The sequence below is a fragment of the Haplochromis burtoni genome, unplaced genomic scaffold, assembly GCF_018398535.1.
Source record: "Haplochromis burtoni strain Fernald_Lab_line unplaced genomic scaffold, NCSU_Asbu1 Contig_198, whole genome shotgun sequence".
NCBI lineage: Eukaryota > Metazoa > Chordata > Actinopteri > Cichliformes > Cichlidae > Haplochromis > Haplochromis burtoni.
In genome coordinates, this window is record NW_024582559.1 from 36,248 (window position 1) to 50,617 (window position 14,370).

The 14,370-nt window shown below is 40.8% G+C and overlaps 1 protein-coding gene across 36 annotated transcripts in view; it reads left to right on the top strand.

Annotated features, from left to right (window-relative positions):
- The window catches only part of LOC102302568 (protein tyrosine phosphatase receptor type D), a 205,221-nt gene that overhangs the window by 17,549 nt on the left and 173,302 nt on the right, over positions 1–14,370 (top strand). The window lies entirely within an intron of this gene.

The window sequence follows — 14,370 nt, forward strand, 5'->3', positions numbered from 1 at the left end:
AAGTTGCTTATCTTGATTACCAGTTCAAAACAATCCTTTTTTCAGGATAGCCTTGCTGTCATTGTTTGCCTCTTACAAATAAATCTGAAAAGCAGCTTTGATGCATGTGCAACAAGGTTATTATAGCTAACTGAAACTACATTAAAAATACTGGTGGGCACCAGTGCTACCCCTCAGCTTCCTAATAGATGCATCTATGGCAGAAATATGAAAATCCTACGTGATTTTAAGAAAACTTGACTCATGACCTGGACCTTAAGTTCAGTATCACTGAGATTCATAGCTATCTGTCATTTTTAGCAGATGTACCTCTGGTATGAATATCAAAATCCTATGTTTCCTTATACAGTGGTCCCTCGTTTATCACGGTAGTTACGTTCCAAAAATAACCTGCGATAGGTGAAATACGCAAAGTAGCTAACTTCATTTTTTAACAATTATTGTCAATGTTTTAATGCTGTAAAACCCCTCACTACACACTTTGTACACTTTTCTCTGACAGGCTCGAACATTTCCACACTTTTCTCTCTTGTTTAAACACTCTCAAAGTTTAAACCTTGGTAGAAAAATAAGTCCAGTATTATACAGGGTGGGCCATTTATATGGATACACCATAATAACATGGGAATTGAAACCAAGCACACCATTGTTTTTCTTGTGACATTACCAATAAGTTTGATGTGTCACATGGCCCTCTTCCTATTGGAAAAACAAAAGTTGTATCCAAGATGGCCGACTTCTAAATGGTCACCATGGTCACCACCCATCTTGAGGAGTTTGCCCCCTCACATATACTAATGTGCCACAAACAGGACTTTAATATCACCAACCATTCCTATGTTATTACGGTGTATCCATGTAAATTTCCCACCCTGTAGAATGAAACCAAAGGCACCTGCAGTTGACTTTGATGGTGCAAAATGTTTCATCGACATTTTCTGTTTGTTGGAGAAAACTTACAAACAAACATACAGTACAGCACTTCAGAGTCCCACTGCTAGTGATCGAAGATATAGGGAAATTTGACAAGCTGAACAGGAGACACGACACGAGATTGATTGACAATGGTCTACAGCCAATCAGAACGCAGAACATGATGCGCTGTAAAAACAAAACAAAAAAAACCACGAAACAGCGAGACCGCGAAAGGTGGACCGTGTTACAGCGAGGGACCACCGTATTCATGTTATCGCATTTACAAACTTGGGTGTCCACACTGCCCACCCACCTGCCCACCAGGGTTACAACAATATGCCATCAGCCTTTTACGGCTGCAATTTTGTGATATTTGAAAAACAAGTTAAAATCAAAAATATAGAGGAACAATTCTTAGTATGACTTAACTTGGTAAAATCTGTTATCACAAACTGCCTGATGAGGGTTTAACAGATGTTTTGATTGAGGCTTTGGATGTCTATAAGCCTGTGAGTCAACTGCTTTCAAAAAGTTCTGTTTATATTCTAATCTCAATACTGATTTCCCCAAATCTTGTCTCTGGCATTTGCCTTAAATAAAATAATCAGTAATAAAGACTAAAACTAACAAAATGAAAAAGAAACATTTTCAACCAATGAGAGCTACACTGAAATGATCAAACCCACTCTGGAAACTGAACCTGAATTAAACTGAGTTAAAAATAAAAATCTATAAGAAAGTATGGTGCATACTCACAGCCTGGGATGTCCATATCGAGCACATCTGCACTCTGTGACATCATACAGAGCAAGAAGGAGAAAAAAAACAAGCATTTAAGGCCGTCTGAAGCCTGAGCAGACGTCCATGTTTTGGCCTATCAAATCAGAAACGTATATAAATGAGTGTTATAGAAGGATATGAAACCAAAAAGACAAAAAAATACCCCAGTGCTTATTAGTTGGCTTTTTCAGAGCTGAAAAATCCCTGAACTGCTCCTGTGCTCCTTTTCCTAATGACAGTCACCCCACCCTCCAAAGTAAATTAATTAAAATGGCATAGTGCCACACTTGTGAAAGGAAATCTGATGCTCGTGTCTGAAGTATTTGAAGTGTCACCCAAGATAATGGATGTAGGAGAGGTTTCTAATTCTCAGAGCCCGGCCCCAAATAGCACCAGTAGCCATCTGTATTCTCGTTTCTGCAGCACTCACTAAATCAACACACTCGACACAAGCCCGAGGATGCCTCCGCACAATCATGCATGACAACATCAAAGCTTTTCTTTATTGCCTCTCCTCTTCATCACCCCCCCTCCCCCACCCCTTTTCTGAGCCCCCTTAACTGTTATCTGAAGCTAAAAGCAGTGGTACCATTGCAAATATTATCTTGAGGTTAGTGCAAACACTGAAAATCCGAGCTGCTACTTGTCAACAGTCTCAGTCACAGCTGATAGCCGTGTTCGAGGACGATTTCATCCTTTCACAGGTACGAATTTAAAGAGGTTGCATGCACGTGGATTGCTAGCAAAGATTTGTCGCCTGATCTGTGAATCCATGGCCCTCGAAAAGAAAAAAACCAAGAAAGAAAAAATTCATTAAACCGTTCAGCATTCTTTGGGATTTTCTCTTAATTGCCTGTTTTGTTTCCTACATCTACAAATTTACAACCATAAATCTCGAAAATGTCGGATGAGTCAAATCCCCAGATTTCCACGAGCCGGATGCTTCAATGATGAGCTGGATCTGTCATTGGGGAGCCACTCAGCACCCACAAACAAATTGAGCAGGCACCCAAGATGGATCTGTCGACACTTCATTCTACATCTCTCTATTTAATGATATTATATTTCATTTCCAGAGCAAAGAAAACACCATTACCCAAAGCAGCGAGTCGTAACGAGCCATTCTGCCACAGATTCCATTCCTCCTTGGTGGTACAGTAATTGAATTACAATCGCATGTGATAAAAAGTTTAAAAGCGATTGCATTTGTTTCCATTTGTTCCTTCCATGTTACATACTAAGCTCGACCTTGCACACAGTTAAAGGCCGTGAAGCGTACGTAGTCTGATTTCAACACATATTCTAAGATCTTGATTGGAAACAGCAGGCGTGAAGCTTTACTGTGGACTACGGATGCTGTTATTTGACCCCCATCCGTTTAGAGGTGAATACTGTTGAGTAGGGCTGGGCCATATTATACCGTTCACGGTAATACCGGTATAATGTTAGGCAACGATAGGAAAATGAAATATCGCGATAGAATGGGAGTAAAACGCGCATGCGCAGTGCCTTTGTTTTCATACGCACATGGCCGATTGTTGAGTGAAACAGATGAACCAGAATTGGTTTGTAAAAATGGTGCAACTTCAGTGATGTGGAACTGGTTTGGTGTTTGTCCGTCAGATACACAACAAAGCACATTTTTTTGCAGAACATGCAAGCGGCCGTCGTTATTGTCGTATTTGTCGGACTAAGATGCTCTTAAATCTGGGAGTAATCTGGGTCCTAAACTCCGTATGCTTCAGGTCAAACAACACTGCAGCATCACTGAGAGTTAAAAACTGTCTAAATTCTTTCATCTTTAATAAAACGATCAGCATTGCTGCTTTACCAGGTGTAACTATAAAGTTTAACTTCCAGGCATCCATGAAAACAAAAGTTATTACATTTAACGGAGTTAGAAGTTAGCAGGAAGCTAGCGGAAGTTAGCTCGCTAGTTTCGCTAGTTACCTAAGCATGATATAGCATGTTCTGACTGAGAGATTTCTGAAAAAATCAAACGTACAGCTCTGCTATCACTTCCAACATAAATGAAGACAGGAAACTAAACAGCAGTGACGTTTGTAGGGTTACTGAAGTTGGGCTAGCTGGTATATAATGATGTGCTACGTGATCGCTAGCGACACAGCTATGTTAGCATAACATAAACAGGGAAGCTGGAGGATGAACGCTAACTTTTTTCCACTTATAAAAGTTAACGTGAAGTTCCTCATGGTTAGAGACAAATGCAATCGCATGGCAGGATGCTGTAAATGGACCAAACTTCAGTCAGGAGAACAACTGAGATAATCCATCCACAATACGAGGTTAGTCATTAATATACTGCAACAACATGGGAATAGAGCAGCTGCCAGAGAATTCAACATTAATGAATCAATGGTACAGAAGTGGAGGAAGCAAGAAGAATGAGTTTAATAAAGTTTGATTTATCTGACTGCTTTGTTTCGCTTAATGTGCCTTATAATCCCGTGCACCTTATGGTCCGAAAAATACGTACTGCACACTGCAGTTTAATGTTGCAAAGCACCTCTTTTTAACTTCAGTGGATATTATACATGGTTATGCTCAGGATATGTCAGCCCATTTCTACTGGAAATGCCTTTTGGTTAAACTTTCAGCAAGGAATTTGCATTTGCACTGTTACATTTTTATAAAGCTTTAATGTACATAAAAACCAGCTTCTTGTTTAAGTGAAAATAAATGGAAGGTTGTCTTTTTGCGCTAGTAATGTTGTGGAGTTGTATTTTGTCTCGCATCAATTATATCGTCAGTTATATCGTTATCGCAAATTTTCAAATATATATCGTGATAAATATTTTTGGCCATATCGCCCTGCTCTACTGTTGAGCAACCGACAGAGAGGTCAAAAGGAGTACGCTGATTTCCTGCAACCCCTATGCCCGTATTGATAACTAACCTAAAATTTATTTGGCTGGTAACTGTGGTTGAGTGCTCTGAGAGCTATCTGGGTTTTGAATAGTGCATCCAATTGTTTTGACCAGAGATTGAAAGGCAGTTATCATTTCAATGCGGGCAATATGCTCAGAGGGGAAGGGACAAAGAGGTCAGCAGAAGTGGAGTAAGTGCTCCCTCGGGCACAAACACTGAAGGCCATTCAAAAGGCCTCAAAGAGACACTAGGGGAAATTGATTTCAGCTTTATTCCTGGTCAGATGCATGACTGTGCTGGTGCGTGACCCAGTGGTGGACCTGTCTGCTCAAATTAGGGAACCATTTGGAAGATATGGCCACATGTGAATGGCCAGTCACACTCTATGAATATTGTACGGCAATAGCATTATTTCACACATCAAAACATCCAGAGGTCACCCAGCACTTTTGTTATGCGAGCGATGATCTTTTTTGTCGGGGCAAACCCCATTTGCTAAAGTAGTTTGCGAGCAGTGCACTGTATGGCCTTCATTGGCAAAACTCAGCAGTGACGCTGTAAAATTTCTGGGGCACAAATTACATAAAGACATAAAAGCTTTTGCTATCGGGTGCATGCATTTTGACCAAAGTGGGACTGGCACATATTTTTCCCCCAAAAGATAAAGAGAATGCTTAGAGCTCCCACCATCATTGCTCTAAATAAGACAAAAAAGCATGGACATGCAGTCTAGACTACAGCCTGTCTGACAGTTTGACAGCAACTGAGTTGGTTTATTTTGAATTTCTGTTTTATTTGGTCAGATGCACTGCTGTGGGAAAAGTCTTGAGGCAACCCTTAGTTCTTTATATTTTTCTTCCAAGAGGTCAGACCTTCTTGTCATTTTTAACCAGGTGTTGAGCAATAGTTTTCCAGGATTTCTAAAGGTTTCTGTTGGACTTTGGTTATTTTTTTTGACTCATTTTCAGTCCAATTCTTGTACCTGGCCACTGTCAGAGGAATTTTTTTTTTTTTTTAACCATTTAACACTACAAATGATCCGGCAATAAAGAGAGAAGTACTGTTGTCATTGTCTACAGCCATCTGTGAAACAAGGCGGAGGCTCTGCTCTTGAAAGCAGCTTCATTTTTCAGCATGACAATGATCCCAAACTCCCCGTCAATGCAGTAAAAGCATTCCTGGATAGAAAAACACACAATGGTCGTAGACTGGCCTCCCCAAAAGGCAGCCAACATCCAAAGAAGAGCTTTGAATGTCCTTCAAGAAGCCTGGAGAACTTTTTCTGAAGACTACCTAAAGAAATCCCAAGAAAGTTTACCTAAGAGAGTTCAGGCTATGTCTGAGAATAAAACTAGTCATAACAAATATTGACTTTCAGGCTCATTTTTCAGACTCTGTTTTGCCTTTTATACACTATTTCCATATGTTTTTGGAGAAAAATCAATAAATCATTACTTCCAGCCTTTTCTTTAATCAATCAATGGACCTTTTTTGCTTTTCCCTATTTTCTGTCAATAATTAACATGTTTAAACATGGCCAAAGTTTCAAATAATGAGAACATAGCACGATAGCTTTTTAAAAAGTTCAAATGCTCTTTTAACACTGGGTCCATGTTCATAGACAGTAGTTACATTAGAAGCTGTTTGCATTAAAGATCTGATTTATCCTGCCCGTTAGAGTACGGCATCTGTAGCAGTTATGTTACAGTACCTTTGAGGTATTTTTTAAAATATGTACTTATATTAAGGTGAATCCAAAGTGTGCATGTGCTGACATAACGGCGTGTTTGCAAATCCCATTGATGAAACGTCTTCGCTTCTTTCACTAGCAGCCATTCACCTAATCTTCTTTCTCATCAAGATAATTTTCCAGTCAATATGGTGCCCTGTGGGAGCTCTGTGCTTATAGCCACACACTGTGTATACACTGTACATGATTTATGCATGCTCTGCTGTTATGTTTGCCATGTTTACAGCTGTGCAGATCAGGTTCAGCTAAGTGCTGATTTTCAGGCCAAAAAAGAAAAGGAGGGGGGGGGGAGAAAAACCGCTCTTGTTTTTCTGCCCCTTCAGGCACCATGTTTATACATTACACCACACTATACGAAGCAGGACACGAGCACTGCAACAGAAAAGAGGGTTGTACCAGCCATCGCTATGTTGCTTCAACACCACGAACCTCGGGGCTTAGCTGGCTGCCAAGCTGCAATCACCCACAGAGCCGTGTGCTTATTTTCTCTGCCCTCTTCTTGACCATATGGAGCATAAGGGTCACAGGGACACTGTGTTTCACAGATTTGTCTCTGTGTGTGTGACAGAGTGTGTGCGTGTATACATGTTCTCGTGTATATGCCTGCTTGGAAAATGAGCCAAATCTGCTTGCTAGTATTTGTGGATTTGGCAGTAGGGTGCATTGATTTTGTCAGCATTTGCTTTTCCCTGCCAGCTAAGAATACTTTTATTAGCTCCACCAATATAGATGCAGAAAACGTCCATAGTCTTTTCACATTCTGCTGTGTTGGAACTAGCACTATGGCGGTGTTCTTAGTGCGCTGGGATTTCTTTTTTTTCTCATTACATCTATAACCCAGAACTGCCAAGCGGGTATGAGCTGTTTCTATTCATGTGAACGACTGACTATTCCATCAAACAAGCGTTAGGAAAACCCCGGATGATAAATGTTAATGCCAAAGGTCAGACACACTCTAAAGGTGCAATATGATGAAGTATCTTTTACTGCGTTGCCAGCTGATACTGGGTCAGCTTGTCAGGAGCTGACATGGTAACATAGTAGCAACCTCTCATTTAATCACCGTATTAATTCACCCATCACAAAGCCCTAATGACACTGCTGCTGGCCGATTAATCTCTGAATTTGATTTAGCAAGTGTCCATTCATCATAACTGACTCTTTCAGTATGCAATCAATATGGCCCTTTTTGCACTTCAGTCACCTAGACCTCGAGAGGTACACAGTCACGCTGTGGAGAGTGTTATGATAAAATAATGCTTGCCCCGGCCAAAGTGGAGAAGCATCGATCACATATGAGTGCATACATCCAAAGCGCTTTTTCCTCAGGTCCTACTGATGAGCCTCTTTGCACAAGAAGCAAAGGCCCAGTCATCAAAAGTCTCGTGAAGAGTAAACACGTGGCCGACTATTGCTTACAATAAATGGAAACTGTTAGTTAAGGAAACTTTACTGAGTGTTAAACAATTAAGTGATCAGTAATGATGTGCGTTTTTGCTTGATGTGCCTGACACATTTAGATGAAGGGAGTTCCAATCGGTACCAGTTTAACTATGGCAAAATGAATTTTTAGTAATTAGTAATAGATAACCCAATCAGAACAAATTAATGCGTGTCAGTCCCCAAACTACTGCAGTTGAGTAGAATAAAAGCAAATGAAAGCTTAACAGGAAGTGTGAGAGCTCTGGGAGGACACCAGCTTACTATGGAGGAGTTATTAGCTCTAAAATCGTGCTAAAGCTTTCGTTACTGACGTTAGCCTTTCCTCGGCCTCCCTGCCCACAAGTTGATCTTTACTGTTGGTCCTATGGTGTATACCAGCGGTCCCCAACCTTTTTTGCGCCACGGACCGGTTTATGCCTGACAATATTTTCACGGACCGGCCTTTAAGGTGTCGCGGATAAATACAACAAAATAAAACTAGTACCGGTACCGAAAAAAATAAGATTTATTCATAACACATGTGAAAAGACCCAGGAAAACTGAGTTAATGATAAAAACGATAACAAAATAACGCTGAAAACCGATAAAAACCCTGAAAACCAACTGGGCCGCGAGAGTTGAGGCTCAGGTGTGAAATACACCTCGGTACCGGTCCGAGGCCCGGGGGTTGGGGACCGCTGGTGTATACAATAGGCCAGTGTTTCCCAACCTTTTGGAGCCACGGCACATACTGAAAAAATCACACGGCACACCACCAAACAAAAATGTCACAAAAATGATATTGATCATTTTTCTCCGCGCACTAGGCATAGAGGAATTGTCCCCCGTATACCTGTTTTGGTTTCTTCTGACCACTACTCATATTTACTTAAACCAGGCCAAATTGTTCTGGTGTCACTGCCTAATTTAAAAAAAAGATACTAAAAAAAAGAAAAGAAAGAACAGAACTTAACCATTTTTTGAGGTTCACAGCTGCCTGTGTAGGCTTTTCAGAACAACTTCTAAACATCTGTTTCTTTTTAATAGCTAGCTAATAAATGTTTATAGATGATTACACAGCGTTTGTTAACCATTTACAAGTTGTATTTGTTGCACCTCTAAACTGTTAACTAATGTTTAACTAAAGTTTAATTAACTACCAGTTTGCTGTTTATTAATATAATTATCTTTACAGTACATTATGAAGTGATGCCGAGCCTCACATCCCCCAGGTCCAGTAAAATCAGTAGTACGTAAATAATAAGTCTTCATAGTTGCAGCTTACTTGCCTGCAGCTCCCTGTTTACTCGTGTGCAATTGTTTTTATTCCCGTGTCTTGGAATAAGCTGTGTTGCTAGTGCACCTTGTCAGTATCCCTGCATGCTTGTGCTTGGACTCACACTGGCCCATACATACACGCAGCATCGAGCCGCCAGGCAAAGGCAGCTCTGCTCACTCAAGGGGAAAGTGAACAGCTGTGCCTGTGACAGCTGGAGCAGTCATGACATCCCTTCACCAAATATCAGGAATGGCTTTGGACACAATGGCGTATCAGCCGAGAGGGGTCCATTTACAACCTGGACGAGATGCCAAGGCTTTAGCCTGCGAGCAGGCTGAGCTCAGTTTTTCCGCCACGCATTTCCAGTGATAATGTGAGAAGTAATGAGTTTCTCCTTGGTCTGCAGCCCATATAATAGTCCCCCATTTGCTTCAAAACAAGCCCAATGGAGCAAATTAGATAATGTTGTGCCTGTGAAAAATGAGCTGAATGCTAATGTTTATTTTTGGACGTCCAGTTTCAGTGATTCCTCATCTGATTCTCACCAGAATCTTTCCTTGCTTACGTTTTCCAAGCGTATCCTGAGCAACATGGAGGTAATTGACTCAGGAGGATGAGGGGGGGGAAAAAACCATCTGCCAGATGCCTTGAAAATAAGAACTGCACATTTAGAATTAAGTCTGTTTCATTAACTAACACGGGTGGCATGTCAATCATTTCGTCTTACCCTGGAGATACATTAAGAATGCAAAATGTTATCACGCATAAACACTTTCTCTAATCATCCCCAAGTTTGGGTTTTGTTTGAAATATTAAAAATGATGGATGTCTAAATGTGTTAGAACTAGCCGTAATTGTGGAGGCAGCATTAAAAAAAGAAATCTGTGTACTATGCAAATGAGCATAATCACCTTCAGCCCCTTTAGCACCAGACCAATTTTAATTACACCTTAATTTCATGTATAAATACCCCCAATTCAGGCAAGCTGCCGCAGTAAGCACCAGCAGAATAGACTGCGTGGGAGAACCATATAGGTACAGATAATTACAACTCACTGTTATGGACTCCTGATTATATGGGGTGGTGGCCAACATACTGTCTCCAAATAACACCAAATGAACTTTGTCGAGGTGGTAGATTGAAGTATATCACAGTTTTGGCAGCAGTGTCATGTTAACTGAATATCACTTCACAAATAGCGAGGGCAGTGTCTTTTTATCTGTACAATACAGCCCGGCCGGTCTGTTTGATGTTAATGCAAGATAACTAAGACAGCAGTCTTGCCACTCCATGCAGCCAAGAACATATGACTCCAGGTTATTTAAAATTAGAGTTAAGCTCAATCTTAGTACCAATTGATGGTACAGTAAGAAGGTAGCATGGAGGAGCTGTTAAATGTAGGTGGTCAAAAAAAAAGTCAGTGCTCAGATACTAAGCAGTGCTGAAAATTAATCAGATTAGATACTCATTTGCAACAGTATTGTGTTGTGCGAGATTTGGTGCTATCTTTGCCTTCTCCACATCTCGCACTTCACACAGTACCTCTGCAGACAGGGAGGGGCACCGCCATTGACATAGTTGACATCCATTACACTAAACACAGCTTCAGGAAGAAGCTCCCTTTTGACCATTTGAAAACAGATGTTAACGTTAGCCGTATAACTATTAGCAAACTAGCCAATTGCAGGAGACCACAAACTAGTGTACTCCTAATTCTGGTCCCAAGCCTGGAGAACTGGGCAAGTTGCGTCCGGGGGGACTTAACATTTTTGGAAAATCAAACATGTGCAAAAAAGAGAACAAACCTCCCTTTCCCAATATCTACATTAGCTAACTGTTAAGCTATCATTAACGTAGCAGCTAATAATCGCTAATAATAAAACGATAACCTTACTGTGTGAGCTGTATAATCTGTAACATTAATAGACTGTGGTTATTTAATTGGATAGCACACGTATTTCTGTCTAAAAAGTTTCTTTTAAAGTCCCAGTTTGAAGCTGGGAATAGTCTAGCATCAACTGGGAGCATTCATGGTAGCCTACTGAACATTGCTACATTTTAAGGGGCTTTCTTTTTTCTTTTTTTCTTTTTGTATTACTTTAGCATAAAAATAGAATTGCCACTAATGGCATTGAGTTTGAAATTCTAGTACCGTGCCCACCCTAGCCAGATTTTTTGGAAACTTTTTACGGGTTCACATGTTTTTTTTCATGTAAAATGGGGCCTGAATGTTGTCAAGTCTTTTTTTAAGAGAGGTTGTGTAAAAAAACAAACAGACTTATGTGGTTGTGAGTACATTTGAGCTTCCAATTAAGGGCAACTTGGCTATGACATTTCCAGGTTTTAATTAACTTGATAACATCAAGTGAGTTCACAGTTACCACATCCACATGTTTGGGTTTTCCTTATTTTCCCACATAAATGACAAACAAGTACACATGTTTATATCCTTTGGTACTGCACCTCACACATAAGCAACAGTGCTGGTGAAACGAGCCCACACCGACAGCAGACGCTACAGTCCGTCTTAAGGATCCATTAAAGTTAGATGAGTGAATTTGCTCTATAAATAGAAGCTTTTCTCCCGCAGGGACTGATGATTGAGCATTGTTGAGAACATAGGCGCAGCTTGTTGCGGTCTCAGATGTTCCTTAACACTTGATTTCCTCAAGTTGCAGTTCCTTTTCGCCACATTATTGTGCTAATTATTTTTCGCCACTTGAGTGGCTCGCAGCTCTGACCGCACAACCTCAGCCCAACTCCTCCCAAGTGTGTGACACAAGGGTTTCTAAATATTATTGACTATTTTAAAATGCTTTATGACCGATGACGGAGCGTTTGCTTCTCTTAGCTTTTGCAGCCAAGTAAGATTTTCTTCTCACAGCGTTGATCTTCAGGTAATTTCATATGTATATATATAAATTCAGCAAGTGTACTAGTAATTGTTGTAGACAGCAGCATACACTGACATACAGGCAGAACAGCGATGCAGCCTAAAAGATGGGTGTCATTGTATTTCTTGTCATGCTGAATTTTTCGGCTCAATATTTTTTTTTTACATTTCCCTCAAAAGCTCAGACTTGCTGCCTGGGGTTGTTGCTTTCTGCCATAACATGAAATGGGTTTGTACTTTGTACACGTGCAAACCAATGTTACAGTTAGACTCTGAACTGGTTTTCATTTTCATGTTTTATGGAGAGACTTCTCTGTTTTGAGCTGACTGTAAAATCTTATGACTGCAGTGTTCCAGATATGATCTTGGCATGGAAATTTACACTGAATCTGTCACTCTGCGCAATGATTCTGATCTCTCTCTCATGTCTCTTTTTTTTAAATCTTATAAGCAAGGTGGGGACAAGGATGGGGGAAATCAGCCGAGAGAGACCTTTTTTTTCCTGTAATGGTATTAAAAGAGAAAAATAAAACAGCCAATGCATATTTCAAGTTCTTTTAGGGGAAAGGAAAAGTGCTGTCTGGCTGTTCTAAAATTTTAGCCTTGCCCACTGAGGTCAGGAGTTCCATGCTTGAATGCCCGTATTTGCATCTCTGACTCGGTCTGGCCCAGTGAGGAAGAATGAGCTGTTACGTCTCCTGTGATGTGCTGAAGTGAGAATGTACAACAACATTCACTGAACTGCACGCGCTCCACTGATCTCAGCGTGAAAGTATTTCTCTGCAGAAGGGGCATGCCTTCTCCCACAAAAACTATACATATGCAAAACGGCATGAAGATGTGGCCAGGCCTTAATGGGAGCACATGAATAACTCCATTGAGACAAGATAAGCAATATAGTCATGCAAAAATGTCTTGACTTTATTTACGTTTTCAGTGTGGCAGTCCTTTCGTGCCTTTTGTGCCATTTATTTCGGTTACTTTTGGTCGTGTTCACGCTGATTGCCTTATCGCCACGGTTTTTCATCCCCCAATTATCATGCAGGATCATAACAACAATACTAACCACAGGCGTTTGGAGTGTCTGGGCTACGTGACCCTCGTTTGTCAGTCCCAAGCTACTACGCTCTCAATCCGTGCAGGCAAGGTGAAATCTGCACCACTTTCTCATATTTACATATGAACTAATGATTCCCCCGTGGGCTCACTGTGGCCTTCCAAATACTCTACATGGTGCAACCAAGGGTGATGTATGGTACTAGTGAGCAACTGAAGCTGGTGACTAACTCAGTATGATACATGGTTTCATAGCGTAATTGCAGCTCCCAGCTGAATAGGCCATAAGCCAACAGAGACCTACTGACCTTGGTGGAAGTTAAAATGGGCCCCATGCCTCTACATGACCCATTTTGTCACTGAAAATCTTTGTTGGGCATTAAAAAAAAACTCTGACAGGCTGTTGTGAATGGACCCATTTGCGCTCAGTTACTACATACTGTAGGGAGGGACGTCAGGAAAGCAGCTTGTGCAGCACAAGTGTAAAAAGAAGTAAGCAGTGCTTTACTAATGCCTAAATATGGCATCAAAAGAGCATCAAACATTATCAGCTTCTGTGGTCTCCATACAATCTATTAGTTCCAGGAAGCAACAATAAACAAACCACACGTCTGCCTAATTCAGCCAGCGCTGGTATATACCGTCCCACTTTATTAGACACACGTGGTGGAAATCTGCTCTGGTGGTGGTGCGCACACAAAGATCTCGTCGAAGAATTATACGCCATCTTTCAAAAAGCCAGATGCTGCCCTCTTTGTTCTCTATCACCCGTCTTCCTACCCCGTCGACGCTAACAGCTGTTCCCTCAAACGGCAAAGGCAGGAAACAGATAATTGAAAATGTCGATCTCATTAATTATCATGGTGAAAGTTGAAGAAGCAGCTTTCATTTAGGGAATAAGTGGCTCATTCGGATTCAGACCTGAGTGCTTACAAAGCAAAATCATATTGTATGGCTTAAGGCACCAGTTATCAATGCTTTAACATCACATCAAGTATCTGTGTGTATGTTAGGGGGTTAGTCATACCTAGAGCAGTTCATCAAAAAAGCTTTTCAGTTCCCCTACAGGGTAGCTTATTTTGGGGTTTTAGGGCTTATTAACATCCAGCTGGTAAAAATACAGTACTGTGAAAAAAGCTGGAGCCACCCCTCATTTATTTATATACTCCAAAGATAACACAGCTTGACAGGAATACATTATATATATTTTTGCATCTACAAGTTTGTTTGCAAAGATCTATTAGCTGAAAACTTGGAATATCCTGACATGGTGTGCACTGTTTTCATTGAGGAAACTGGAGAAGTTGAGTACAAATGAAGAATGGATGGAGTTGTGAATGCAAAAAGTACCATCGGGTTTTTATTCAACATGCAATCGCATCCGG